General features: G+C 45.9%; 2 non-coding genes across 2 annotated transcripts; both read right to left on the bottom strand.

The window, feature by feature from the left end:
• Positions 1 to 20,364: 20,364 nt before the first annotated feature.
• trnar-ucu (transfer RNA arginine (anticodon UCU)) lies at positions 20,365 to 20,437 on the bottom strand. The gene has a single exon. It is a non-coding gene; the product is annotated as a tRNA-Arg (tRNA).
• A 3,832-nt stretch (positions 20,438 to 24,269) lies between these two features.
• Positions 24,270 to 24,342, bottom strand: trnar-ccu (transfer RNA arginine (anticodon CCU)). The gene has a single exon. It is a non-coding gene; the product is annotated as a tRNA-Arg (tRNA).
• Positions 24,343 to 27,028: the final 2,686 nt, after the last annotated feature.

Below are 27,028 nucleotides of genomic sequence, written 5' to 3'. Positions count from 1 at the left end.
CTTTGTCCATAGATTGGTAGGTCTATCTGTTGGAGCCCCAGTGACCTCATGGGTAAGGCACTAACTTCCTAAACCAGAGATTGTGGGCTCAATTCTTATTTGGGGTTTTGATTTTGTTTAACCCTTCACTGTGCACCTGATCTCAATCCTGTATGGTCACATGACCATGACAACAAAATTAGGCATTCTCAATTGATCCTCAGCTAAAGAAATTTGACTTGACTGAAAATTGGCCAAACTAAAGAAAACAGCAGCTATCGGCTCGAGAGAACAGTGCAGCTCAGATCAAAGAGTTACCAAGATTCAAGAAGAACCAGTTGCAACCAGACTGAGGGTTGTATATTGGAGAAGTGTGAGCCTGAGTCAATCCACTTTCTAGCTCCTGGCATGACAACAGTGAAGGGTATTGGTGTGACCCCATTGGATGATGTGAATCCAGCTCATGACCGTATTGGCCAAAGCCACAGAAGATTCTGGAAGATCAGGGACATGGGAAGAGGAAAACACACCTGAATGCCAAACCCTTAACAAAGCCTTGACTGGGTCCTGCAGTGGAGCTCTGACCATCTGCTCCAAAACTGTTCATAAAAGTCCTCGCGTGAATAGTGCAGGCCATTCAGACCATCACATCCACACTGACCCTTTGAAGAGCATCCCATCCAGGCCCAACCCCTATCCTCTCACCCTGCATTCCCCAAAGTCAATCCACCGAACCTGCACATCTTTGAGCTGTGGGATGAAACCAAAGCACCCGGAGTACCCCATGGAGAGAATGTGCAAACTCAACACAAACAGACACCCAAGGGAGGAATCAAAGCCAGGTCCCTGACACTGTGAGGCAGCAGTGCTACCCACTGAGCCACCATGCCATCCCCAGGAGAATCTCAGTAGGTTTTCAGCCATTGTGACTGTGCTTTCCCTTTCAGACAATTCACCTCAATCCTGCAAAAGATGACGTTGGGCGCCACATCCCATCAACTGAATACAGATGTGGAAATTTTCCCAAAGTAGATTAGAAATCAAGTTGACAAAGGGCATGCGACTGGCCCCCCAGATGGGTCACGAACCCACAATCTCTGGCTTAGAAGGCCAGTGCCATCTCCTTTTGGCCACTGGGGCCACACCGCAGGCAGAAAATCACAGCCTTTATGTACTGCACCCGACCTCTCATACTGTGTGTTTCTGAGTTTAAAACTCTCACTGATTGTTTTTGACCCCAATCATCTCATGCTAAACTGTTGGCTGCTTGATTAATCAATCTCACTTCCCATTTGTCCCCAAACGGACAGACGAGAAATTAACCAAACTCCAATGTTGCACAACTCAATTCTGAGGAACATGGAGCAGACGAGAAAATAGCAAAGGGCTCAATGTTATTTTGTGCAGCACCTTGAAGATATTTGCAGTTGGTGGGGAAGGAGTTACTGGAGATGTTGCAAACATTGAGGACAGATCAACAGAATCATAGCAGGCATTCAGCCCATTGTGGCTGTGCTGTCTCTTTCAGACAATTCACCCCAAGATCTCCCAATTCCTGGAATTATCTTGTGCAAGTTTCTAATAATCATCGTTAAAAATCAGACAACACCAGGTTGTAGTCCAACAGGTTTATCTCAAAGTACTAGCTTTCGGAGCGCTGCTGCTTCGTCAGGTGGTTGTGGAGTATAAGATTGTAAGACACAGAATTTATGGCAAAAGTTTACAGTTTGATGTCACTGAAATTACATATTGAAAAAAATGTGGATTGTGTGTGAAGTCTCTCATCTTTTAGAATGACCAGGTTGGTTCCAGTTCTTTCATGTGTAAATCACAAAATGTTTTTCATTGCCAAGTGAAATGGCAAGCTGTCCAATAAAAGCTAAATGCTGTGAATGCTGGAAATCTGAAACAGAGAAAATGCTGGAGAAATCATGACTCAAAAACATGATTGAGTTTTCTGAAAAAGTCACAAAGAGGATTGATGAGGGCAGAGCGGTGGATGTGATCTATATGGAGTTCAGTAAGGAGTTTGACAAGGTTCCCCATGGGAAGCTGATCAGCAAGGTTAGATCTCATGGAATACAGGGAGAACTAGCTATTTGGATACAGAACTGGCTCAAAGGTAGGAGACAGAGGATGGTGGTGGAGGGTTGTTTTTCAGACTGGAGCCCTGTGACCAGTAGAGTGCCACAAGAATCAGTGCTGGATCCACCACTTTCCGTCATTTATATATATGTTAGTATCATTATGAGGTATCATTAGTAAGTTTGCAGATTACACCAAAATTGGAGGTGTAGTGGACAGCAAAGAAGGTCCCCTCAGATTACAACGGGATCTTGATTAGAAGGGCCGATGAGCTGAGGAGTGATGGGTGGAGTTTAATTTAGATCAATGTGAGGTGCTGCATTTTGGGAAAGCAAATCTTAGCTGGGCTTATAGACTTAATGGGAATGTCCCAGGGAGTGTTGGTGAACAAAGAGACCTTAGAGTGTAGGTTCATAGCTCCTTGAAAGTAGAGTCGGGGATCGATAGGATAGTGAAGAAGGCGTTTGGTATGCTTTCCTTGATTCTAAATCAGTTGTGTACAGTCTATGCAGTGAGATAAGAACCAACAAAACACTGGAATGTTGACATTTCTCAAAGCTTCTGTATCGATGTGAACAAAAAGGCATTTTCTACTTGGGCAGGAACCAATCTCTGTTCATTGTCAGGCACCAAGAGGGTCTGAGAATTGAAAGAACGATGTGATAATTTGTCAGAAAGACCTGAGACTGTGTAGTTTCCCTGTTACACCTTGGCAGCAGCTGACCGAAACTTTAGTGTATCCCTCAAAATGTCATCTGAGATGTTGGAACATGCTGTGCTGTAACACTCGCTTGATGCCAAGACTTTACACTTGCAAATGGCTATGTGTGCCCTAGTAGCATATTGGGTAAACCACTGTCCTCCTAAGTGTGGGATTGTGGGTTTAATTTCCCTCTGGGCTGCGTACGTTTTCAGCTTGGTCTTTGTAGCTGACTTTTGCCCCATGATTCCTGAAGAAGGGCTGATGCCCGAAACGTCGATTCTACTGTTCCTTGGATGCTGCCTGACCTGCTGCACATTTCCAGCATCACATTTTCAGCTCTGATCTCCAGCATCTGAAGTCCTCACTTTCTCCTTGAATTTTGCCCCATGCAAACTTTATCACGATCCAAATTGACTGCATTTTTCAAACTACTCTGTTCAAAATCACTGTGCCTGTGTTGAGATTATGGCGAATGATGTGTAATAGAAACTTGCACAAGACAATTCCAGGATTTGGGAGATCTTGGGGAGAATTGTCTGAAAGAGACAGCGCAGCCACAATGGGCTGAATGCCGGCTAAGATTCTGTTGATTTAGAACATAAAACATAGAACATAGAACAGTACAGCATCGAACAGGCCCTTCAGCCCACGTTGTTGTGCTGACCATTGATCCTCATGTACGCACCCTCAAATGTCTGTGACCATATGCATGTCCAGCAGTTTCTTAAATGTCCCCAATGACCTTGCTTCCACAACTGCTGCTGGCAACGTATTCCATGCTCTCAAAACTCTCTGTGTAAAGAACCCGGCTCTGACATCCCCTCTATACTTTCCTCCAACCAGCTTAAAATTATGACCCCTGGTGTTCGCCATTTCTGCCCTGGGAAATAGTCTCTGGCTATCGACTCTATCCATGCCTCTCATTATCCTGTATACCTCAATTAGGTCCCCTCTCCTCCTCCTTTGCTCCAATGAGAAAAGTCTGAGCTCAGTCAACCTCTCTCCATAAGATAAGCCCTCCAGTCCAGGCAGCATCCTGGTAAACCGCCTCTGAACCCTCTCCAAAGCATCCACATCTTTCCTATAATAGGGCGAACAGAACTGGACGCAGTATTCCAAGTGTGGTCTAAGCAAAGAAAGGATTTGTCCTCAATGCAACTTTTTGCAATTTCTCCACCTACCACCTCCCCACTCACTGCAAATATCTTGAAAGCGTTGCACAAAATAACTTTGAACCCTTTGCTATTTTCCTGTCTGCTCCATTTTCCTCAGATGTAAGTTGTGCAATGTTGGAGTTTGGTTGGTTTCTTGTCTGTCCGTTTGGGGACAAATGGGAAGCGAGATTGATTTATCAAGCAGCTAATTTTTTAGCATGAGATGGAAGTTGTAAAAAACAATCAGTGAGAGTATAAAACTGAGAAAAACACAATATGAGCCATCAGGGTGCAGTATTTAAAGGCTGCCAGTTTAACAGCAGACATATATCCCCAGTGGCCTAATGGATAAAATATTGGCCTCCTAAGCCAGGGATTGTGGGTTCAAACCCTATCCTGAGTGGCTAACTTTCATAGGTTGCCCTCTTTGAGCTTTACTTCTAATCTACATTCTAAACATCCTCATGTCTGCATTCAGTTGATGGGAAGTGCTGTCCAACATGAACTTGCACAAAGTTGTCGGGGATCTGCAGGATTGGGTCGAAATTGCCTGAAAGAGACAGCAGAGCCACAATGGGGAAAGAACTACTGAGAGTCTCCTAGGGCTGGCATGGTGACTCACAGTGTCAAGGACCTGGCTTTGATTCCTCCCTTGGGTGTCTGTTTGTATCGAGTTTGCACATTCTCTCCATGGGGTTCTCGGAGTGCATTGTGTTCCTCCCACAGCCCAAAGATGTGCAGGTTTGGTGGATTGGCTTTGGGGAATGCAGGGTGAGAGGATAGGGGTAGGGCCTGGCTGGGATGCTCTTCAGAGGGTCAGTGTGGATGTGATGGGCTGAATGGCCTCCTCCCATCCCACTCTAGAGCTTCTCTGTCCAAGTTTGGAGCAATTGGTCCCTTCCCGTCCCTTCGCGAAGCCTTGACTGGGCCTTGCAGTGGAGCTCTGACCATCTGCTCCAAACTTGGAGGACGGGAAAAAGTTGTGACTGTAAGAGCTGCCCCATTTTTGAGGCATTTTAGGTGTCGGGGGTGATTTCCTCAAATTCCAGGAGCAGCAATTACTGTTTTATTATGCAACTTTGGAGGAAAAATAACTCAAAACAACGGCACTTTTAAAAGGAAGAAAATCAGACAAAGAAAGTGAGTACATGGTCAGGAGGGCGGGAGGGAAGAAACCTACACTGCTCACTGATATGGATAGGAAGGGTCGAGAGGGATATGGGCCCAGTGTGGGCGAATGGGACGACATTAGATTAGGATATGGGGTCGGCATGGACGGGTTGGAGCGAAGGGTCTGTTTCCATCCTGTACATCTCTATGACTCTATGACATGGTGGATTGTGAGTCTTGTATATTGATATTCTAGAGCATGTCAATATTAAAAAGGAGGTGTTGGGTGTTTTGAAAAGCATTAAGGTAGACAAGTCCCCAAGACCTGATGGAATCTATCATAGAATCCTGAGAGAGGCAGGTGTGGAAATTGATCCGGATTTGTACAAAATATTTGTATCCTTTACAGTCACAGGAGAATTCCCAGAGGACTGGAGAATACCTAATGTTATTTCTTTCTTTAAGAATGGCAAAAAGAATAATTCAGGAAATTAAAGGCCAGATTGGCTTCCTGTTATTCATTGCTTGGATATCACTGTCTGTGCCTGGATGGTACCCTCTGGAAGTCACTCTGTAAAGATCTCCACCCCTCTACCTTGGGGTCTCAGGATCTCAAGGTGTTCCTCTCTTTGGCCAAGGTTTCGGTCCATGTGTAATGGTTTCCTGAATGTGGTTCCTGTGAAGTGCCTTGTGCGATGAAAAGGGATCCCTAAATGCAGGCTGCAGTTGGGTTGAAGGGGTATGGAGAGCAGGCAGGAAAGTGGTTTTGAGGCCGAGATGAGATCAGCCATGATCGTGTGGAATGACAAAGCAGGCTCGAGGAGCTGAATTGCTGAATTTTTAAGATCTTTGGAACACAACCAAAGACAGAGCTATCAATTGCCGTGGGTGTCTAACATGGTATCTCACCTCAGATGCATCATGAAGAGGGTGTCCATGTTCAAAGCCAGGAGTTGTGAGTTCATATCCCATTTGGGCTGTTATGTTTTTAAACATGAACTCTGATCAGCACCCTGTGTCTGTTTGATCTCAGTTCCAGTTAATAAGGGGAGATGGTGGTGCAGTGCTAGACCTGGAGTAGGAATCCAGAACACCAAGTTCATGGTGTGGGGGAGATGGACTGTAATCCCACCATACAAGGTGGTGAAATCTCAGCTCAGGAGGAGCTTTGTCTGATGGGAACCATATATCTTATTGAGGTTTGTTAGGAAGCTAACTGGATCCATATTCTCCTTTCAGGAAGAAAACCTGGTGAGACTACAGACCCACAGCAATGTGGTTGACCCACCCTCAAGGCAATAAACGCTGGCCCAGTCAGAAACATATCGCATTCCTTCCCTGTAGCTCGGATACAATCCTGGAACACCCTCCATTGATTCATTGTAGGTTTACCTCCAACAAATGGTCAAAAATCACACCACACCAGGTTATAGTTCAACACGTTTATTTGAAAACATGAGCTTTCGGAGCATTGCTCCTTCATCAGGTGTAATGAGAGAGGAGGCATCAGACACAGAATGTATCAGTAAAATATCAAAGGGTCATACAAGTGATGAGAATGTATTGAACAAATCCAAAATGGCCGACTCCCTCCTGTTAAATCTTCAATCAGTTCGAAAGGAGATACAGGCAGCACATGGATTGCAGTGGTTCAAAAAGATAGCTCCCCATCACCTTTCAGGGGAAACGAGAGAGAGGCAATAAATGTTGATCTAGCCAGCAATGTTCACGCCCTGGAAATGAATAAAAACAATCCCACAATGGAATAAACCGTCAGGGGAAAAGTCATAGTGTAATGACTTGAAAACATCAAGTCCCAACTTTGGATGGTTTCTATTGTTATGTTTTACATTATCATCCAAAACGCACCAGTCATTGACATAAAGGTTATGATTTGGAGGAGCCAGTGTTAGACTGGGGCGGACAACGTTACAAATCACACAGCACCAGGTTATAGTGCAACAGGTTTATTGGGAAACACTAGCTTTCGAAGAGCTGCTTCTTCATCAGGTGGTTGTGGAGCAGGATCGTAAAACACTGAAGTTTTAGCAACAGGATTGCAGTGTCATGGCATGTAATATTAAACAAATTGAGCTGAAGTCTTTCATCTTTTAGAATGATATGTTAGTTTCAGTTCCTTGTTATGTACATCCCAGACCTTTGTTAAAGTTACATTCTCAAGAGAGTTTTAACAATCGGTGCCATCTCAGCTCAGACAACGCAGTGAAGATGTGAGGTTAAAATCTGTCTGTGTCCCAATGTTCGGTCAGACTGATTCTATTTCTAAAGTGGCATTTACAGAATCTGACATGGTGTTATGCAGTTTTTGAGCAAAACAAAACATAATTCTGAACGTACAAATTCACCCCACAAACGTATATGTGTGTGTGCGTGCAGGGGAGACCGAGTGAGTGTGTGCGTTTGGGTGTGCGTGGGAGGGGGCGATGGTGTGAGTGTCTGTGAGAGTGTGTGTATGTGTATGTGTTTGAGTGTAATGGGGCATACATCTGTGAGAAGGTGTGTGTGTGGGTGTGAATGTGGGAGTGTGTATGTGTATTGTGTGACAGGATGAGTGTGTGTGTGTGTGTGTGTGTGCAGTGGGGTCAGCTGTAGTGTGACATGAACCCAAGGTCCCAGTTGAGGCCATCCCCATGGGTACCAAACGTGGTTATCAGCCTCTGCTCGGCCACTTTTCGTTGTTGTCTGTCCCAAAGTCCACCTTGGAGGATGGTTACCTGAAGGATCAAGGTTGAAAGTCCCTGATCGTTAAAGTGATCTCCGACTGGGAGGGAACACCTCTGTTTGGTGATTGTTACGCGGTGCCCATTCATCTGTTGCCGTAGCCTCTGCTCGGTCTCGCCAATGTACCATGCATTGGGCATCCTTCCCTGCAGCGTATGAGAGAGACAACATTGGCCGAGTCACATGAGTACCTGCCGCGTACATGGTGGGAGATGTCCCCATGTGTAATGGCGGTATCCATGGCGACAATCTGACACGTTTTACAGTGTCTGCTGTGACAGGGTTGTTTGGTGTTGTCCTGAAGGCCGGGCAGTTTGCTGTGAACAATGGTCTGTTTAAGGTTTGGTGGCTGTTTAAAGGTGAGAAGTGGAGGGGTAGGGAAGGTCTTGGCGAGGTGCTCATCCTCATCGATAATGTGTTGCAGGCTGTGGAGAATGTGACGTAGTTTCTCAGCTCCTGGTAAGTACTGGACAATGAAGGGTACCCTGTTGGTTGCAGCTCGTGTCTGTCTCCTGAGGAGGTCATTGCAGTTTCTTCTGGGGCATGTCCGAACTGGCGATTGATGAGTTGAGCATCGTATCACATTCTTATCAGGCCATCCTTGTGTACTTCCAAGTGCCCCTCACTTTCCCCCCTCACCTGAACAGATCCTGTGTAAGTGTACGGCTTGTACAGAGGGGACGGCTGTTTTAATATGTTGAGGGTGGGTTTGTGGTTGAGTGAGGTGCTGTGGTGTCCATCCTTGATGGAGATGCATGTGTCCAAGAATGAGACAGATACTAAACAGTAGTCCATGGTGAGTTTGATGCTGGGATGAAACTCGTGAAATGTTGGTGAACATAAACGTTGGGAGAGTGCAGCATTGTTCTGACATGAACACAACCAAGGTTGAGGGGATCAATTCTCCTGACATGGCCCCAGAAGCACGTGTTGTCCCAGTGACCTTACAGCTCCATCTCTGATCTTCTAAGCTACTGCCTGTGGTTTACATCCCTTCTGGGGATACTTTCAATTTAAACATTCTCTCCAATTAAAACCCTCTCACTGCATTATCTCCATTCAAATTAAGTTAAACTCTGACCTAATGTCTTTAAAAATCTGCATGGCTGCTTTGAGATCATCGAACTGTACAAACATTGAGCTTGCTTGACCTCTATACTGTTCTGTTGGCATTTAACAGGAAAAAATGCAGGTGAAATAAAGTTATTCCACACTCAATGATTTATATTTACATTCAATGAGTTGGACCAAGATAACAGTGACCCTAAAGGTGGAAGATTCATTGAAAATATTTGGTTTGCAAGACACAGTGAAAAGTTTTGTCTTGTGAGCAATACAGGCAGCTCACAGAGTTCAGTAACATAGATAAGTAAATAATAGGGAAACAGCAGCAGGAACAAAAACACAGGTACAGGCGAATATTGAGAGTCTGTGAGACCGTTCAGTATTCTAACAACAGTAGGGTAGAAACTGTTTCAAAACCGGTTGGTGCGTGTGTTCAGGCTTCTGTACCTTCTCCCCGATGGTAGAGGTTGTAGAAAAACATTGCCATAGTGAGATGGATCTTTGAGAATGCTGGAGACCTTTCCTTGACAGTGGGCCTTGTAGATGGATTCTATAGATGGGAGGTTGGCCTTTGTGATTGTCTGGGCCGAGTTCACCACTCTCTGTAACCGTCTCCAATCTTGAATGGAACAGTTGCCATACCTGGTAGTGATACATCCAGACAGAATGCTGTCGATGGTGCACCTATAAACGTTGGCAGGGGTATTGGCTGTCAGTAATATCCGATGTTCTGGAGGGATCAGTGTTGAAGGGTTGGTTTGTCGATGAGAGTTTGATGAGAGCTGGCTTCCAAAAACAACCTCTCCAACCGCACTCTCAGGAATCTCGTCCCCATCCAGAAACAGCAGCCACTTGATGACAACCTTCAACATTCAATCCTGCAGATCCTCGAAAATCTTGTGCAAGATCATGTTGGATACCACTGACCATCAACTGAATGTCGTGATGGGGATTTTTCCAAAATCGATTAGAAATAAAGGATAAGACACATAGACAACCCAGATGGGACTTGAACCCACAACCCCTGGCTTAGGAGGCCAGTGCCTTATCCATTACGCCACTGGGGCCACATGCGTGGGGCAACAATGGCAGTCTTTAAATACTGCACCCTGACCTCTCATCGTGTGTGTTTCTGTGTGTTGTCCTCTCACTGATTGGTTCTTACCCCTTCCATCTCATGCCACATTGTTGGCTGCTTGATAAATTGATCCCGCCTCCCATTTCTCCCCAAACGGACAGATGAGAAATCAACCAAACTCAAACTTTGCACAACTCAAGTCTGAGGAATATGGAGGAGACAGGAAAATAGCAATGGGCTCAATGTTATTTTGTGCAGCACCTTGAAGATATTTGCAGTTACTGGGGAAGGTGGAAGTGGAGATGTTGCAAACAGCTGCATTGAAGACAAATCAACAGAATCAAAGCAGGCATTCAGCCCATTGTGGCTGTGCTGTCTCTTTCAGACAATTCTCTCCAAGATCTCCCAAATCCCGGAATTATCTTGTATAAGTTTCCAGTAAACAGCATTTGCCATAATCTCAACACAGGCACAATGATTTTTAACAGAGTAGTTAAAAAATCCAAAAGTAAAAACAATGACTGCAGATGCTGAAAACCAAATACTGGATTAGTGGTGCTGGAAGAGCACAGCAGTTCAGGCAGCATCCAACGAGCAGCGAAATCGACGTTTCGGGTAAAAGCCCTTCATCAGGAATAAAGGCAGTGAGCCTGAAGCGTGGAGAGATAAGCTAGAGGAGGGTGGGGGTGGGGAGAGAGTAGCATAGAGTACAATGGGTGAGTGGGGGTGGAGATGAAGGTGATAGGTCAGGGAGGAGAGGGTGGAGTGGATAGGTGGAAAAGAAGATAGGTAGGTCGGACAAGTCAAGGAGACAGTAACTGAGCTGGAAGTTTGAAACTAGGATGAGGTGGGGGAAGGGGAAATGAGGAAGCTGTTGAACTCCACATTGATGCTCTGGGGTTGAAGTGTTCCGTGGCGGAAGATGAGGCATTCTTCCTCCAGGCGTCTGGTGGTGAGGGAGCGGCGGTGAAGGAGGCCCAGGACCTCCATGTCCTCGGCAGAGTGGGAGGTGGGAGTTGAAATGTTGGGCCACGGGGCGGTTTGGTTGATTGGTGCGGGTGTCTCGGAGATGTTCCCTAAAGCGCTCTGCTAGGAGGTGCCCAGTCTCCCCAATGTAGAGGAGACCACATCGGGAGCAACGGATACAATAAATGATATTGGTGGATGTGCAGGTGAAACTTTGATGGATGTGGAAGGCTCCTTTAGGGCCTTGGATAGAGGTGAGGGAGGAGGTGTGGGCACAGGTTTTACAGTTCCTGCGGTGGCAGGGGAAAGTGCCAGAATGGGAGGGTGGGTCGTAGGGGGGTGTGGACCTGACCAGGTAGTCACGGAGGGAACGGTCTTTGCGGAAGGTGGAAAGGGGTGGGGAGGGAAATATATCCCTGGTGGTGGGGTCTTTTTGGAGGTGGCGGAAATGTCGGTGGATGATTTGGTTGATGCGAAGGTTTGTAGGGTGGAAGGTGAGCACCAGGGGCGTTCTGTCCTTGTTACGGTGGGAGGGGTGGGGTCTGAGGGCGGAGGTGCGGGATGTGGACGAGATGCGTTGGAGGGCATCTTTAACCACGTGGGAAGGGAAATTGCGGTCTCTAAAGAAGGAGGCCATCTGGTGTGTCCTGTGGTGGAACTGGTCCTCCTGGGAGCTGATATGGCAGAGGCGGAGTAATTTGGGAATACGGGATGGCATTTTTGCAAGAGATAGGGTGGGAAGAGGTGTAATCCAGGTAGCTATGGGAGTCGGTGGGTTTGTAAAAAATGTCAGTGTCAAGTCGGTCGTCACTAATGGAGATGGAGAGGTCCAGGAAGGGGAGCGAGGTGTCAGAGATAGTCCAGGTAAATTTAAGGTCAGGGTGGAATGTGTTGGTGAAGTTGATGAATTGCTCAACCTCCTCGCGGGAGCACGAGGTGGCGCCAATGCAGTCATCAATGTAGCGGAGGAAGAGGTGCGGAGTGGTGCCGGTGTAATTACGGAAGATCAACTGTTCTACATAGCCAACAAAGAGACAGGCATAGCTGGGGCCCATACGTGTGCCCATGGCTACGCCTTTGGTCTGGAGGAAGTGGGAGGATTCAAAGGAGAAATTGTTAAGGGTGAGGACCAGTTCGGCCAAACGAATGAGAGTGTCAGTGGAAGGGTACTGTTGGGGACGTCTGGAGAGGAAAAAACGGAGGGCTTGGAGGCCCTGGTCATGGCAGATGGAGGTGTAGAGGGATTGGATATCCATGGTGAAGATAAGGCGTTGGGGGCCGGAGAAACGGAAGTCTTGGAGGAGATGGAGGGCGTGGGTGGTGTCTCGAACGTACGTGGGGAGTTCCTGGATTAGGGGGGATAGGACAGTGTCAAGGTAGGTAGAGATGAGTTCAGTGGGGCAGGAGCATGCTGAGACAATGGGTCGGCCAGGGTGGTCAGGCTTGTGGATCTTGGGAAGGAGGTAGAACCGGGCAGTGCGGGGTTCCCGGACTATGAGGTTGGAAGCTGTGGGTGGGAGATCTCCTGAGGTGATGAGGTTCTGTATGGTCTGGGAGATGATGGTTTGGTGATGGGGGGTGGGGTCATGGTCGAGGGAGCAGTAGGAAGAGGAGTCCTCGAGTTGGCGTTTGGCTTCAGCGGTGTAGAGGTCAGTGCGCCAGACTACCACTGCGCCCCCTTTATCCGCTGGCTTGAGGTCGAGGGCAGGTAATAGGCCAGCGCGGGGTGTCCAGGTGGATGCAGTGTGTTGGAGGTGGGCGAAGGGGTCCTCGGAAGGTGGGCGGGAATCCTGATTGTGAAAGTAAGCTCGGAGGCGGAGGCGACAGAAGAATTGTTCGATGTCACGTCGTGTATTAAATTCAGTTTAAAAATCCAGTCAATTTGGATTGAGATGAAGTTGACACGGGATGAAAATCAGCCACTGCAAAGACCAGGCTTAAAAATGAAATCCCTGAAATCCCAGATTTCAGAGGCCAGTGCCATAGTCATGAGGCCACGAGGGCACTATATTGGCAGACCACTGTAATGTGTGTGTATGTATGTGTATGTGTGTGTATGCCTATGTGTGTGCGTGTATGTGTGTGTATGTGTGTATGTGTATGTGTATATGTGTGTATGTGCGTGTGTGTGTGTATGTGTGTGTGTATGTATGTATGTGTGTGGGTGTGTATGTGTGTTTGTTTATGTGTATGTGTGTATGTGTGTGTGTATATGTATGTGTGTGTTTGTGTGTGTGTGGATGTGTGTGTATGTTTATGGATGTGTATATGTGTGTTTATGTGTATGTGTGTGTATGTGGGTGTGTATGTGTATGTGTGTATGCGTATGTGTATGTGTGTATGTGCGTGTGTGTGTATGTGTGCGTATGGGTGTGTGTATGTGTTTGTGTATGTGTGTGCATGCATGTGTATGTGTGTATGTGTATGTGTGTGTGTTTAGATGTATGTGTGGATGCGTGTGTATGTGCGTGTGTGTATGTCTGTGTTTGTGTGTGCATATGTGTGTGTGGGTGTGTATGTGTGTGTGTATGTGTGTGTTTATGTGTATGGGTGGGTGTATGTGTGTGTGTATGTGTATGTATGTGTATGTGGGTGTGTATGTGTATGTGTACGTGTGTATGTGTATGTGTGTGTGTTTGTGTGTATGTGTGTTTCTGTGCGTATGTGTATATGTGTGTGTTTGTGTGTGTGTATGTATATGTGTGTATGTATGTGTATGTGTGTGTATATATGTGTGTGTATGCCTGTGTGTGCACGTGTATGTGTGCGTATGTGTGTATGTGTATGTGTATATGTGTGTATGTGCGTGTGTGTGTATGTGTATGTGTGTATGTGTTTGTGTGTTTATGCGTGTGTGTGTATGTGTGTGTGTGTGTGTGTGTGTGTGTGTGTGTGTGTGTTTGTGTGTGTGTGTGTGTATCATTTCTAATATTACTGCCTAGCTTACCTTCATATTTGATCCTCTCCTTCCTATTTCTATGTCTTTGTTATCCTCTGTTTGTTTTTGTCGTCTTCCCAATCTCCTGATTTCCCAGTACTCTTGGCCTCTTTATACACTCTCTCTTCTTCAATGAGACATTTCCTGACTTCCTTTGTTGGACACAACAGTCTAATTGGGAGTCACTCACCAATTAAGAGGAAGAAGGTACTTTTGAGTCTTAGAAAGGAAAAGGTGGATATTCCTTTGTTACAGGAGACACACTTGGATGACAGGGAGCATTTGAAACTACAGCAGAATGGCCTTGATCAGGTTTACTTCACATCATTTAATCCCAGAAGGAGGGGAGTGGCTGTATTGGTGAGGAGGAATCTCCCAGTTAAGTTACTAGAGTGTGTTAAAGACACACACACAGGAGGTTTGTAATTCTCAAACCCCAGATAAATGGGTTAGAATATGGTGTTTTAAATGTTTATTGCCCTCCAGCTCATCCCCTCAACGTTTTGCTAGATGTGTTTTCTAAACTGATCAGTCTTGTGTCCTGGCATATCATTATAGGGGGAGATTTTAACTGTCTCATGGATCCCACAGTACAGAGGTTGCCCAAAGACCACCCCCCTCTCCCCGATCCCACCTTTACAAACTAAACAATTAGTGGATCTGTGTGTGGAGCAAGGGTTGGTGGACATCTGATGGTGACTCCACCCTACAGGCAGGGATTTAACAATTTTTATCCAAGCCACACAGATGTCAAACCAGGATTGATTTTTTTACAATCCCCGTGGCAACCCCGTACTTGGTGGCACCTTGTACAATTGGTAATATTACCATCTCTGATCACACTCCAGTGGACCTGTTGGTTAAGATTAAGGACATTACAGTGGGTCCAAGGCACTGGCAAATGGATCCATTTATCCTCAAGGATAATACGTTTGTGGAGCATTTCTCTCGGGAATTTTGGGCGTTCCTAGACATTAACTCACGCTCGGAATGTAGCCCATTCTTCCTTTTGGAAATTGCCAAAGCCTATGCCAGTGGGTCAGTTATTTCCTAGTCTGCCAGTAGGAGGCGGAAGAAGAGTGAGCAGCAACGTCTCTTCGAAGCATGGTTGAAGGCAGCTGAGAAGGCCTACTTTGACAGGCCCTCGTTGGTCAAGTTACAGAGGATTACGGCGCTGCGGTCTGCATTGAATCCCGTGCTCACGCAGACTGCAAAGAACGAGCTTATTTTTGCAAAACAAAGGTTATATGATCATGGAGACAGGCCTGGTAAATACTGAGCATATCTCGCGAGGAAAAGGAGCGCCCCTCAAGCCATTACGGTGATTAGGGAAGGGTCTGGGAACTGAACATGTGACTCCAAAAAGATTAATGTGTCATTCCAGAGATTTTACTCTAAGTTATACCAATCTGAGGTTTGTGAGGAGGGGGAGGGCCAAAATGGAGGCTTTATTCAAGGATCTGGAGCTCCTGGGTGTGACCCCCGAACAAGAGTCTTTTCTCAATGTCCCCTTATCAGAGCAAGATGTGCAGGAGGCTGTGAAGCAGCTTCAGAGTGGAAAGGCACCCAGTCCTGATGGACTTCCCAGCGAATTCTAGAAGGAATTTACAAACATATTGTCAGGCCCGATGTTCAACATGTTTAATGACTCATACAGCCATGATTGTCTCCTGCCATCTCTGAGAGAGGCCAATATTTCGCTTATTCTTAAAAAAGGGAAGGTCCCGGGGGACTGTGCTTCTAACAGGCCCATTTCACTCTTAAATGTGAACTTTAAACTCCTCTCTAATACTCTTGTGTTCTGGCGGGAGACTGTGTTACCTTCTATTGTTAAAGAGGACCAGACGGGCTTCATAAAGGGCCACAGATCCTCCAATAATGTTAGGAGGCTGCTTAATGTAATTCAAGTGTGTCACCAACAGTCAATATAGGGATTGGTGATTTCTCTAGATACAGTGAAGGCGCTTGACCGAGTTGAGAGGCCGTACCTTTTCTATACTCTGGAGCGGTTTGTTTTGAGCGAGGTTTTTATAAGATGGGTAAAGGTTCTCCACAATGACCCTCTCACTGCAATCATCACCAACAGGGTGTGATCAAGCAATTTTAACATTTTTTGGGTCAGGCGGCAGGTCTGTTCCCTTTCACCACTGCTTTTTACAGTGGGGATCGAATCATTGGTGGAGGCTATTCATAGGGATCCCAATATATCAGCTCCAGACGTGGGGTCAAATTTACATCAGAGTTTATTGTATGTGGACGATGTCCTAATTCTTTTGTCAAATCCAGCAGTTTCAGTACCTCACCTGTTAGCATGCATCTGTGTGTTTGGCACCTTTTTGGGTGACAAGATTAATCTTTCAAAATCAGAGGCTATGTCTATGGGTGGTGTTATGAAAGTGTTAAGTCTTGAGGGTGAATATCGATTCCCATTTAAATGGTCACAGGGGGGTTTTGTGTATTTGAGCATGTTCATTACTCCAGTTCTGAATCGGCTGTTCAAAGCCAATTTTGTTCAATTATTTGACAAAATCAAACAAGACCTTCAAAGATGGAGGCGCTTCTGGTCTCGTGGTTGGGTCGGATAGCGCTTATTAAGATGAATATTCTCCCTCGTTTACTATAACCTAAGGTGACCCCTTACTCACTTGCTGTGTTTGGACAAAATGAGGACAGTTAGAGAATATTGCCATAACCCAATAGTTATCGATACTGTTAAAGCACGGAGGGCAACTCGGCAGAGGGAAGGCAATATTGGCAAGACATCTTCTCTTACACCGGGTATACCGGGTTTTCAACCGGGGATGATAGATTCAGGATCCAAACATTGGGCAGTTAGGGGTGTGTCTTGCGTGGGTGATTTGTTTGAGGGAGACACAATGATATCCTTCGATCAGTTAGCACAGAATCACAAGCCACCGAACAGGGACCTCTTTCGTTTATTTCAAGTTAGAGATTTTATTCAAAAAAAGACCACACTTTTGACTGATCCCTCCAAATCCGACATAGAGAGAGGGGTGATTTAGCCCCATATCCTGCAGACCCCACAAAGTTCCGTATTTTTCTGACACAACATCCCACCAAAACCAACACAGACCTGGGGACGTTTCCAGGGGAGATGAGAAATCGACTTGACCTCAGACAAAGAAGATCAGTCGTGAAGACAAGGCTTAAAAGCTAGCCATCCCAGATGGGACTTGAACTTACAATCCCAGAGTAAGAAAGCCAATGCCTTATCCATTAGACCACTGGGGTCATGTTGAGAATTTTGAAAAGGCAGCCTGTAAATACTGCTCCCTGAACCTCTCATATTGTGTTCTTCTCTGAGTTTTATCCTCACACTGATTGGTTGTTCCCCCTTCCATCTCACACTAAATCATTGGCTGCTTGATAAATTGATCTTACCTCCCATTTCTCCGCAAACGGACCGACGAGAAATCCACCAAACTCCAACTTTGCACATCTCAAGTCTGAGGAAAATGGAGCAGACAGGAAAATAGCAAAGGGCTCAATGTTATTTTGTGCAGCACTTTCAAGATATTTGCAGTTACTGGGGAAGGAGGAAGTGGAGATGTTGCAAAAAGCTGCATTGAGGACAATTCAACAGAATCTTAGCGGGCATTCAGCCCATTGTGGCTGTGCTGTCTCTTTCAGACAATTCACCCCAAGATCTCCCAAATCCTGGAATTACCTTGTGCAAGTTTCTCCTAAAGAGCATTTTCCATAATCTCGAAGTAGGCAAGTGATTTTTAACGGAGTAGTTGAAAAATCCAGTCAATTTGGATGAAATGGAGTTGATATGGGACAAAAATCAGCCACCACAAAGACCAGGCTTAAAAGGCAACACCCCAAAAGGGATTTGAACCTCCAAGCCACTACATCAGAAGTGACAGTCTTACCCATTAAGCCACAAAAACTCAGTGCCAATACTCTCCTGGGAATAGTTGATCTTAAACCAGTGCTACAGCCGAGCATATTCCAAGATCTGTAACGACACACTGAGGGACGCACTAAAGGTTCAGGCAGCTGCTGCCAAGGTGTAACAGGGAAACAACACAGTCTAAGGTCTTTCTGACAAGTTATCACATCGTTGTTTCATTTCTCAGACCCTCTTGGTGCCTGACACTGAACAGTGATCGGTTCCTGCCCGAGTACAAAATGCCTTTTTTTTTCACGACACAGAACTTTGAGAAATGTCAAAATTCCAGTGTTTTGTTGGTTCTTTTCTCTCTGCATAGACTGTACTCAACTGATTTAGAACCTTTGTCTGCATTTCTATTTCATCTTTTATGAATAAAGTATATTTTTTAAGTAAATAAAATCTGGAGAGAGAGAAGATCTGCCCGAACTTGCGAGAACCCCTTTGTGGAAGAGAGCCAGCCCTATATCGGGACAGGAAGGAGATTCCAATGGCCCAACATGGATTGTTCCAGTTAATACCCTCGCCTCCTTGACCACAAAGTGAAGTGGGAGATGGCACGGGGCAGGGTGACACGAGGCAGACAGATGCACAAGATGGCCGCTGAGCCATAAGTTGGCCACTTGACACACAAGATGGCCGCCAGATCACAATATGGTGAGAGACAGCAGAACAAACACAGACACTGCCTGGGGCCACCAGAATGCCAGCACAATGCACTCACAACCGAGTTGATTATTTTAAGGCAGATGGGAGAGACAATACACATGAATAATATACCCTGCCCGCCAAAGGGTCTGGGTCAGACAACACCTTTGATAGAAATGCTAACTGTTGGATACAGCCTCAATACAGAGGGATAATAACCAGGGCTGCAGTAATCGTCCTTCTCAGGAAGAGCGATTAGCGCCCATTACTACAGCAACGGACTTCCGCGCAGACGCTGAAACTGACAACAATTGCACTGAAATTAACAAAGGCCACAAAGGAACTGACAATAACTGCACCGAAACAATCAAGGATTCTGCAATGTTTACAATAAACAAGCCATGTTACAGAGACAATAACCTCATCACTGACCTATTATATCACAAAATGTATCACAGTATCTTGACCATGTGCTCCGGGTTGAGAGAAGAATCACAGCTGACCACTGTGCTGTTGGTGCTGCTCTCTCCCCGGAGCTCCGGGATTTCCTTGGACAATAAACTCTGTTGGTGAACCCCGACTCTGACTCAGAGGCTGGTGATTTTCAGCAGTTGCCTTCCCACAAATGTTTGTCCAATCTGTGGATGTGACACTCCAATTTCTCCAACGATGGCCTAACTACCTTCCATCTCCATCACAGCCTCCTTGCAATTGTATTCAATACCTTGACTAAGAAAGGTAAGGGCCCAAATGCATAGCCACAGCCCCATCAGTTCCAACCTTGAACCCCCAGATTTCAATCATTTCCATTGACATATTGGACATCATCATAAATACCAAACATGCAGGTAATCTGGGGTTCAGCTGGTAATGTTGACAGAATATAGCTTAGACTGACACCAACACAACCAAAACAGAAGTTGCTTTGTCCATAGATTGGTAGCTCTATCTGTTGGAGCCCCAGTGATCTCATGGGTAAGGCATGAACTTCCTAAACCAGAGATTGTGGGCTCAAGTCTTATTTGGGGTATTGATTTTGTTGAAATATTCACTGTGCAGCTGATCTCAATCCTGTGTGGTCACGTGTCCATGGCAACAAAATCAGGCATTCTCAATTGATCCTCAGCTGGAGATATTTGACTTGATAGAAAATTGGCCAAACTAAATAAAACAGCAGCTATCAGCTCCAGAGAACAGTGCAACTAAGATCAAAGAGCTACAAAGATTCAAGAAGAACCAGTTCCAACCAGACTGAGGGTTGTATATTGGAGATGTGTCAGCCTGAGACAATCCATTTTATAGCTCCTGGCATGACAACAGTGAAGGGTATTGGTGTGACCCCATTGGATGATGTGAACCCAGCTCATGACCGTATTGGCCAAAGAAACAGAAGATTCTGGAAGATCAGGGACAGGAGGAGGGGAAAACACACCTAAATGGCAAACCCTCAGCAAAGCCTTGACTGGGTCCTGCAGTGGAGCTCTGACCATCTGCTCCAAAACTGTTCATAAAAGTCCTCACGTGAGCAGTGCAGGCCATTCAGCCCATCACATCCACACTGACCCTCTGAAGAGCATCCCATCCAGGCCCAACCCCTATCCTCTCACCCTGCATTCCCCAAAGTCAATCCACCGAACCTGCACATCTTTGGACTGTGGGAGGAAACCAAAGCACCCGGAGTACCCCATTGAGAAAATGTGCAAAGTCGACACAAACAGACACCCAAGGGAGGAATCAAATCCAGGTCCCTGACGCTGTGAGGCAGCAGTGCTACCCACTGAGCCACCATGCCATCCCCAGGAGAATCTCAGCAGGTTTTCAGCCATTGTGACTGTGCTTTCTCTTATCAGACAATTCACCTCAATCCTGCAACTTAATGTGCAAGAAAATGTTGGGCACCACTTCCCATCAACTGAATGCAGACATGGAGATTTTCCCAAAGTTGATTAGAAATCAAGCTGACAAAGGACAAGTGACTGACACCCCAGACGGGACTCGAACCCACAATCCCTGGCTTAGAAGGCCAGTGCCATATCCATTAGGCCACTGGGGCCACACACTTATCTGAAAATCACAGCCTTTATGTACTGCACCCGACCTCTCATACTGTGTGTTTCTGAGTGTTATCCTCTCACTGATTGTTTTTTACCCCGACCATCTCATGCTCCACTGTTTAATTCAGTTTGGCCAATTTTCTGTCAGGTCAAATTTCTCCAGCTGAGGATCAATTGAGAATGCCTGATTTTGTTGCCATGGACACGTGACCACACAGGATTGAGATCAGCTGCACAGTGAATGTTTCAACAAAATCAATACCCCAAATAAGACTTGAGCCCACAATTTCTGGTTTAGGAAGTTCGTGCCTTACCTATGAGGTCACTGGTTTCCAACAGATAGACCTACCTCTCTGTGGATAAAGCAACTTCTGTTTTGGTTGTGTTGGTGTCAGTCTAAGCTATATTCTGTCAACATTACCAGCTGAACCCCAGATTACCTGCATGTTTGGTATTTATGATGATGTCCAATATGTCAATGGAAATGATTGAAATCTGGGGGTTCAAGGTTGGAACTGATGGGGCTGTGGCTGACTTGAGTTGTGCAAAGTTGGAGTTTGGTTGATTTCTCATCTATCCGTTGGGGGAGAAATGGGAGGCGAGATTAATTTATCAAGCAGCCAACAATTCAGCGTGAGATGGAAGGGGTTAAAAACAATCAGTGAGATTATAACACTCAGAAACACACAGGAAGAGCGGTCAGTATGCAGTATTTAAAGGGTGTAATTTTAAGCCGGATAGTGCTGCCCCAGTGGCCTAATGGGTAAGGCACTCGTTCCCGTAAACCCAGGATTATGGGTTTGAGTCCCATTTGGGTTATCTGCCACATCCTCGCCTATACTTTATTTCAAATCTACTTTGGAAAAATCTCCATGTCTACATTCAGTTGATGGGAAGTGGTGCCCAACATGTTCTTGCACAAGATATTCGGTAATCTGCAGGATATTGGGGTGAGTTGTCTGGGTGGGATGGGCTGAATGGCCTGCTCCACCCCACTCAACGGATTCTCTGAATAAGTTTGGACCAGATGGTTCGAGTTCCATTGCAGGGCCAGGTCAAGGCTTTGAGTAGGACTGTCATAAAGATGAGGTTTTCTACCCTCCTGTCCCTGATCTTCCTGACAGTTCTGTGGCTTAGGCCAATGGGGTCATGAGCTGGGTTCACATCATCCAATGGGGTCACACCAATACCCTTCACTGTTGTCATGCGAGGAGCTAGAAAGTGTATTGACTCAGGCTGACACTTCTCCAATATACAACCCTCAGTCTGGTTGGAACTGGTTCTTCTTGAATCTTTGTAGCTCTTTGATCTTAGTAGTTAAAACATCCAGTCAATTTGGATTGAGATGAAGTTGACATGGGATGAAAATCAGCCACTGCAAAGACCAGGCTTAAAAATGAAATCCCTGAAATCCCAGATTTCAGAGGCCAGTGCCATAGCCATTAGGCCACGAGGGCACTATATTGGCAGACCACTGGAAACAGTTGACCTCAAATGAGTGCGACAGCCAAGCACACTCCCAGATCTGTGACAATACACTGAGGGACGCACGAAAGGTTCAGGCAGCTGCTGCCAAGGTGTAACAGGGAAACAACACAGTCTCAGGTCTTTCTGACAAATTATCACATCGTCCTTTCAGTTCTCAGACCCTCTTGGTGCCTGACAATGAACAGAGATCGTTTCATGTCCAAGTACAAAATGACTTTCTTTCCACAATGATACAGAAGGTTTGAGACATGTCAATATTCCAATAGTTTGTTGGTTCTTTTCTCTCTGCATTGACTGTACACAACTGATTTAGAACCTTTGTATGCATTTCCAAATGATGTTACAAACTGTTTCATTACTTTGTTAACAGAATCAAGTTGAAACGCAAATCAAATTTAGTCTCCCTTTGTCCCCAACACCAACAAGAATACTTGAGTAAAGTTGTGAGGAATTCATCAGACCAATGAGACTCCAGGAATTCTTCCAAGATGTCAGCAATGATCCCAATGAGCCAACCAACGAATGGGCACAGTCATCAGAGAGATCCATCGTGGAGCGACCAAAGAAGGAGTCGATTTGTATCCCTGCGGAGGGCCGCTGTCCTGACCTTGAGATGTATGCTCAACCGTCAGGAGATGGGTGAATGACAGATTTAAAAATCACACAACACCAGGTTAGAGTCGAACATGTGGAAGCACTAGGTTTCGGAGCACTGCTCCTTCATCAGGTGGTTGTGGAGAATAAGATTGCAAAACACAGAATTTATAGCAAATGTTTACAGTGTGATGCAACTGAAATTTTATCTTGAGAAAGACCTGGATTGTATGTTAAGTCTCTCATCTTTTAGAATGGCCAGGTTGGTTTTCGTACTTTCATATGTAAATTGCAGAACTTTTATGAAAAGTTACATTCTCAAGTGAACTTTAACAATTGGTGTCATGTCGGCCCAGATGATGTATTGAAGGTGTGAGCTTCCCTGTGTGAGGCTGTCTGTGCCACAATGGTCAGACTTTTTCTAATCTAATAAACAGATTTACAGCATCTTACATGGATTCATACAGTTTTTGAGCAAAGTAAAATGTAATTCTGTAAGTACAAGTTCATCACACAAATATATGTGTGTGTATATGTGTGTGTGTTATGTGTATGTGCGTGTGTATACATATGCGAGGCCTTGCACTTTGGCAAAAAGAATAAAAGCACAGACTACTTTCTAAATGGTGAGAAAATTCAGAAAGCCAAAGTACAAAGGGATCTGGGAGTGCTAGTCGAGGATTCTCTAAAGGTCAACATGCAGGTTGAGTCTGTGATTAAGAAAGCGAATGCAATGTTGTCACTTATCTCAAAAGGGTTGGAGTATAAAAACACCATTGTGCTATTGAGACTTTATAAAGCTCTGGTTAGGCCCCATTTGGAGTCCTGTGTCCAGTTTTGGTCCCCACACCTCAGGAAGGACATACTGGCAGAGGAATGTGTCCAGCGGAGATTCACACGGATGATCCCTGGAACGGTAGGTCTAACATATGAGGAACGGCTGAGGATCCTGGGATTGTATTCATTGGAGTTTAGAAGATTAAGGGGAGACTTAATAGAGACGTAGAAGATAATACATGGCTTGGAAATGGTGGACTCTAGGAAATTGTTTCCGTTAGGTGAGGAGACCAGGACCCGTGGACACAGCCTTAGAATTAGAGGGGGTAAATTCAGAACAGAAATGTGGAGACATTTCTTCAGTCAGAGAGTGGTGGGCCTGTGGAATTCATTGCCGCAGAGTGCAGTGGAGGCCGGGACGCTAAATGTCTTCAAGGCAGAGATTGATAGGTTACTGTTGTCTCGGGGAATTAAGGGCTACGGGGAGAATGCGGGTAAGTGGAGTTGAAGTGCCCAGCAGACATGATTGAATGACGGAGTGGACTCGATGGGCCGAATGGCCTTACTTCCACTACTATGGAGGATGGTCTTATGGTATGTGTATGTGTGTATTTCGATTAGATTAGATTACTTACAGTGTGGAAACAGGCCCTTCGGCCCAACGAGTCCACACCACCCCGCCGAAGCGTAACCCACCTATACCCCTACATCTACATCTACATCTACCCCTTACCTAACACTATGGGCAATTTAGCATGGCCGATTCACCTGACCTGCACATCTTTGGACTGTGGGAGGAAACCGGCGCACCCGGAGGTAACCCACGCAGACACGGGGAGAACGTGCAAACTCCACACAGTCAGTCACCGGAGGCGGGAATTGAACCCGGGTCTCCAGCGCTCTGAAGCTCCAGTGCTAACCACCATGCCGCCCACAGATTAGAAATCAAGTTGACAAAGAGCAAGTGACTAACGCCCCAGATGGGACTCGAGCCCACAATCCCTGGCCTAGGAAGCCAGTGCCATATCCATTAGGCCACTGGGGCCTATATGTATGTGTATGTGTGTGTGTATGTGTGTGTATATGTGTGTATATGTGTGTGTGAGTGTATGTGTGTGTATATGTGTGTGTGAGTGTATGTGTGTGTGTATGTGTGTGTGAGTGTATGTGAGTGTGTATATGTGTGTGTGTGTATGTGTGTGTGTGTGTGTGTAGGTGAATGGGGTCACATGTAATGTCCCAGTTGAGGCCATCTCCATTGTTACCAAACTTGGTGATCAGCCTCTGCTCGGCCACTTTTCATCGTTGCCTGTCCCGAATTCCCCCTTGGAGGAAGGTCCGAGGTCGAATGTACCGAATTGCTGAAGTGTTCTCTGACTGGGAGGGAACGTTCCTGTCTGTTGACACTCATAACAGCCCCACCCCCCCCCCACCCCATATACACACACACAGACGCACGCGCACACACATATGCACAAACACACACGCGCACACTCATGCACACGCACACATACACACATGCACACACACGCGCACACACAGACGCACACGCACACACACACATACACACACACAAACACATGCACTCACGCGCGTGCACACACACACACGCACACGCGCGCGCACACACACGCACACTCACATGCACACACACACGCACTCAGGTGCACACACACACACACACACACACACACAAGCACATATAAGTTTGTGGGTGAATTTGTATTTGCAGATCTACATTTTACTTTGCTCAAAAACTGTATGAACTACAGAGCCATGGAGAGAATTGTGACAGCTCCCAGAATCAGGTGGCTCAGTGGTTAGCACTGCTGCCTCACAATACCAGGGTCCCAGGTTCAATTCCAGCCTTAGATAACTGCCTGTGTGGAGTTTGCACATTGCTCTGGTTCCCTCCCACAGTACAAAGGTGAATTGGCCATGTTAAATTGCCCATAGTGTTACGTGTTTCCACACTGTCGGTAGTCTAATCCCGTGGAAGGATCTGAAGGCCCTAATTTACGAGGGCTCTAAGCTCATGCCTGTCCAGGACTTCTCAGCGGTGGGAAACCAGAAAAGAAAACCTTACGATGATGAGCCTAAGACATAGGAATGGAAGTAAGGCCATTCAGCCCATTGGGTCCACCCTGCCATTCAGTCGTGAATGATGGGCATTTCAACCCCACTTCGTGGCACTCTCATCGTCACCCTTAATTCCTTGCGTGATCAAGAATTTATCAATCTCTGCCCTGACGACAATTAACGTCCTGGCCTCTGCTGCGCTCCACGGCAATGAATTCCACAGGCCCACCACTCTCTGCCTGAGGAAATGTCTCCTCATTTCCGTTCTAAATTGACCCCCTCTAATTCTCAGGCTGTGCCCATGGGTCCTGATGGAAACACATTCCCAGCATCCACCCTTTCTAAGCCATGCATTATCTAGTAAATTTGTATTAGATCTCCACTCAACCTTCGAAACTCTAATCAATACAATCCCAGGATCCTCAGCTGTTCATTGTATGTTAAGCCTCCAATTCCAGGGATCATCTGTGTGAATCTCCGCTGGACATGCTCCAGTGCCAGTATGTCCTTCCTGAGGAGTGGAACCCAAAATTGGATACAGTATTTCAAATGGGGCCTAACCAGAGCTTTATAAAGTCTCAGAAGGACATCGCTGCTTTTACATTCCAACCCTCTTGAGATAAATGGCAACATTACATTTGTTTTCTTAACCACGGACTCAACCTGCAAGTCAACCTTTAGAGATTCCTGGACTATCATTCCCAGATCCCTTTGTACTTTGGCTTTATGAATTTTCTCCTGTTTAAAAAATAGTCCAGGCCTGTATTCCTTTTTCCAAAGTGCAAGTCCCAGCATTTGCTCAGGTTGAATTTCATCAGCCATTTCCTGGACCACTCTCCTAAACTGTCTAAATCTTTCTGCAGCCTCCCCATCTCCTCAGAACAACCTGCTTGTCTGCCTAACTTTGCATCATCGGTGAACTTCGCCAGAATGTCCCCCAGTCCCTTCATCCAGATCATTAATATATAAAGTGAACAGCTGCGGCCCCAACACTGAACCCTATGGGACACCACTTGTCACCAGCTGCCATTCCAAGAAAGAACCTTTTATCCCAACTCTCTGCCTTCTGTCAGACAGCCAATCCCCAATCCATGCCAGTAGCTCACTTCAAACACCATGGACCCTCACCTTACTCAGCATTCTCCCATGAGGCACCTTATCAAATGCCTTTTGGAAATCTAGGTAGATAACATCCTCTGGGTTTCCTTGGTCTCACCTACTTGTTACCTCTTCAAAGAATTCTAACAGGTTTGTCAGGCATGACCTCCCCTTACTAAATCCATGCTGACTTGTTCTAATCCAACACTGCGCTTCCAAGAATTTAGAAATCTCATCCTTAATGATGGATCCTCGAATTTAACCTACAACCGAGGTTAGGCTAACTGGCCTATAATTTTCCATCTTTTATCTTGATCTTTTCTTGAACAAGGTGTTTACAACAGTGATTTTCCAATCATCTGGGACTTTCCCTGACTCCAGTGATTTTTGAAAGATTAAAATTAGCCTCTAGTATTTCGTTAGCCCCCTCCCTCAGAACTCTAGGATGTAGACCATCGGGGCCGGGAGATTTATCAATTTTTAGACCTTTTAGCTTTTCTGGCACTTCCTCTTTTTTATTGGCTACCATATTCAAATCTGCCCCCTGACTCTCC

Source organism: Chiloscyllium punctatum, chromosome 18, assembly GCF_047496795.1.
Source record: "Chiloscyllium punctatum isolate Juve2018m chromosome 18, sChiPun1.3, whole genome shotgun sequence".
Taxonomy (NCBI): domain Eukaryota; kingdom Metazoa; phylum Chordata; class Chondrichthyes; order Orectolobiformes; family Hemiscylliidae; genus Chiloscyllium; species Chiloscyllium punctatum.
This window is presented reverse-complemented; position numbering and strand designations above follow the sequence as displayed.